General features: G+C 47.3%; 1 protein-coding gene across 1 annotated transcript in view; it reads left to right on the top strand.

Moving 5' to 3' along the window:
• The window catches only part of ST3GAL4 (ST3 beta-galactoside alpha-2,3-sialyltransferase 4), a 56,210-nt gene that overhangs the window by 1,031 nt on the left and 52,232 nt on the right, over positions 1-2,947 (top strand). The gene's annotated exons all lie outside the window — the stretch shown is intronic.

The following is a 2,947-nucleotide window of genomic DNA, read 5'->3' on the forward strand; positions in this document are numbered from 1 at the left end:
CACTGATCCTCAGGGTGTCTTGACTCATCCTTGGCACAGCTGGCCCCAAAAGGAACAGTTTTAGGAGCCGAAGCTGGGTCACCCCACCATACTGCCTCTTGGTAAGCAACTCCCAGTGCCCTGCTGATGGGCAAGTGGGCTGGGAGGGGCTTCAGGTGAAAAGTACCAGAATCACTTTCCTCCTGGCCCGCAGATGATTTGGTTCTAGGCAGCCAGCTAAGCATCTGGCTGTGTTGAAGAACTAGAGGGAAAAGACCGTGAGTGAGCACACTGCGGCCTGAGGGGAGGAGTCTAGACAGTTAGCTTCTGGGCACTCAGTAACCAGGCCTAGGATAAGCTGGGGAAAGGAGAAGGGAGGAGAGCTGAATACAGTTTATTGGTTAGAGGAGGGGGTGCCACGTGTATGATAAGAGCACACACTTTTAACAGCACCTTATACTGCTGGAGCAAATTTATATCCGTTGCCTAATTTCACAACAATAGCCCTTTGAATAATTTACAGTTACTTCCATTTTTTTTTTTTCCTAACAAGAAAATTAAACCTATTTAGTGACCAAGGCAGAGTTGGAAATCAGGTCTCCAAGAGCAAAGCTGGCCCTTCAGTTTGATTTTTCCCACAGGGTGAAGTTTACGTGGTTCAGAACAAGAACTGCCAGCTGTGTTTAGATCGAGTTCATTAAAGAGTTTGCAAAGTTGCAAAGCTAGGTTGATTCACAGTTCAGCTCTGCGATTCTAGTCTCTTCGGACAATTGCTTTACTCTCTTTGGGTCAGTGTCTCCCCTCTGACCTCCACCCCGGCACCAGGGAGGCTGGTCTCTCTCCCTTCAGCCTTGCCCCCCGGCAGGGACTTGAGTCACTCTGCCAGAGCTGGAGCTGATACCAGATAAGTATTTGTGTGAATGCTTGATTGACAACACCAAGCATTAATTATACTTGGACACTGGTGAGATGCAGGAAAGACCTCCACCATGCACGGTGTGATTTAGGATGAACAGCCGTCTGTAGATGCACTCAAGGCCCCTTGTCTTCACCTTGCCTCCTTTGCTGTGCTCACGCAGGCCAGAGTGTTTCCTCAGGTACCTCTTCTCAGACCATGAACCCTCCAGATTCGGCTGAAGCCAACTTAGAGCTGGCATTTCTGTGAACCCCCCTCGTCAATTACCCATGCCTTATACTTAGTTATATCCTGTGCTAACTTACTCTGTTTTTCTTTTTAGGTATACCTATGGCCGATTCAAATGTTGATTGGCAAAAACCAACACAATACTGTAAAGCAATTACCCTTCAATTAAAAAGAAATAAATTTAATAAAAAAGATAAAAAAATAGAAACAGATTATTTTAGGTCTTATGCGGTTTAACTGCAAGAAAAAGATAAAATGAATTTATAAGTACATAAGACTAATCAAATTCTTTAACACATAAGAAGTAAACAAACCAAAAATCTCTACCTAAAAGACAGCTAGGCTTCCCAGGTGGTCCTAGTGGTAAAGAACCTGCCTGCCAACACAGGAGCCATAAAAGATGTGGGTTTGATCCCAGGGTCCGGAAAATCCCCTGGAGGAGAGGGCATGGCAACCCATTCCAGTATTCTTACCTGGAGAATCCTATGGACAGAGGAGCCTGGTGTGCTATAGTCCATGGGGTCACAAAGAGTCAGACATGGCTGAAGTGACTAAGCGTGAACACAAAAGACAGCTAGGAAAAGAAAGGTGAAAATAAAACCCTACAACATTTTTTCCCCTTTTTAACGACTTTAAGAACATGGTAACGTGGCATTTGCATCTGATTACATTTTGTATTAACATCAGTATTAAATGAAATCTGTTGGTTTAAAAAAAAATCATTGGAGTATATAGTTGCTTTACAATGTGTTGGTTTCTGCTGTATAGCAAAGAGAATCAGCTCTATGTATACCTGTACCCCCAGGACACTGAGTAGAGTTCCCTGAACTATAAGGTGGGTTCTTATTAGTGATCTATTTTATATACATAGTATCAATAGTGTAGGGCTTCCCTCCACTATTGATAAAGAACCCCCTGCATTGCAGGCTACTCTGTATGATACTGGGGTGAGTATGTGTCATTATGGGCTCCCGTGGGTGTTCAGGGGTAAAGAATCCACCTGCAATGCAGAAGATATGAATTCCATCCCTGGGTCAGGAATCTCATGGACGGAGGAGCCTGGCAGGCTACAGTCCATGAGGTCTCGAGGGTCAGACACTACTTAGCAACTAAACCACCACTACCATTGATGGTGTGTACACGTCAACCCCAGTCTCCCAGTTGGCCCCACACCCTTTTCCCCCCTTGGGGTCCGTACATTTATTCTCTACCTCTGTGTCTCTATTTCTGCTTTGCAAATAGGTTCGTCTGTACTAGCTTCTATCCTAACTTATCCTTGAGTGGGCATCCGCGTGAGTCTTCTCTCTGACACTATCTGGTTAAGCTTTCTTGGGGGGTGGGGTCTTACATGTTCTTTGGAGCTCTGCTACCCCCTCCCTACTCTGCCCTCCTCCCCCAGCTCTTCACACTAAGGGCTCTTCACCTCTGAGAGAGTGTCTCGGGGTCTAGGGATTGTCCTGTGGGTGACTTCTGGACGGTTCTTCAGCCTAAGTAGTTCCTGGCTTGAGTTGGGGCGGGGGGGGGGCCCAGGCACTAGGCTAAGGGCCTGGTGGGTTTTTCCGCTGGGGGCAGGATGCCTGGCGCCTTCAGTAAGGAACAGAAACTGAGACGCTTTCTCAAAGCCAAGAAGGGGTGTGCAAAGGAGGTGCACAGGGAGAAGTTTGGGGGTGGCAGGGCCAGACTCCTGCAAAGGGAGGGTGCAGGTCACCTGGCCACTGTGCGTGGGAGAGGTGTGCCTCACTTTCCCGAGAGGGAGAAAGACGGTTCCACGCGTGGGAGAGCGGAGAACGCTTTGTAGGGCTCATTGTTTCCAGGAGGGTGTGC

Source organism: Bison bison, unplaced genomic scaffold (genome assembly GCF_000754665.1).
Source record: "Bison bison bison isolate TAMUID 2011002044 unplaced genomic scaffold, Bison_UMD1.0 scf7180017864506, whole genome shotgun sequence".
Taxonomy (NCBI): Eukaryota; Metazoa; Chordata; class Mammalia; order Artiodactyla; family Bovidae; genus Bison; species Bison bison.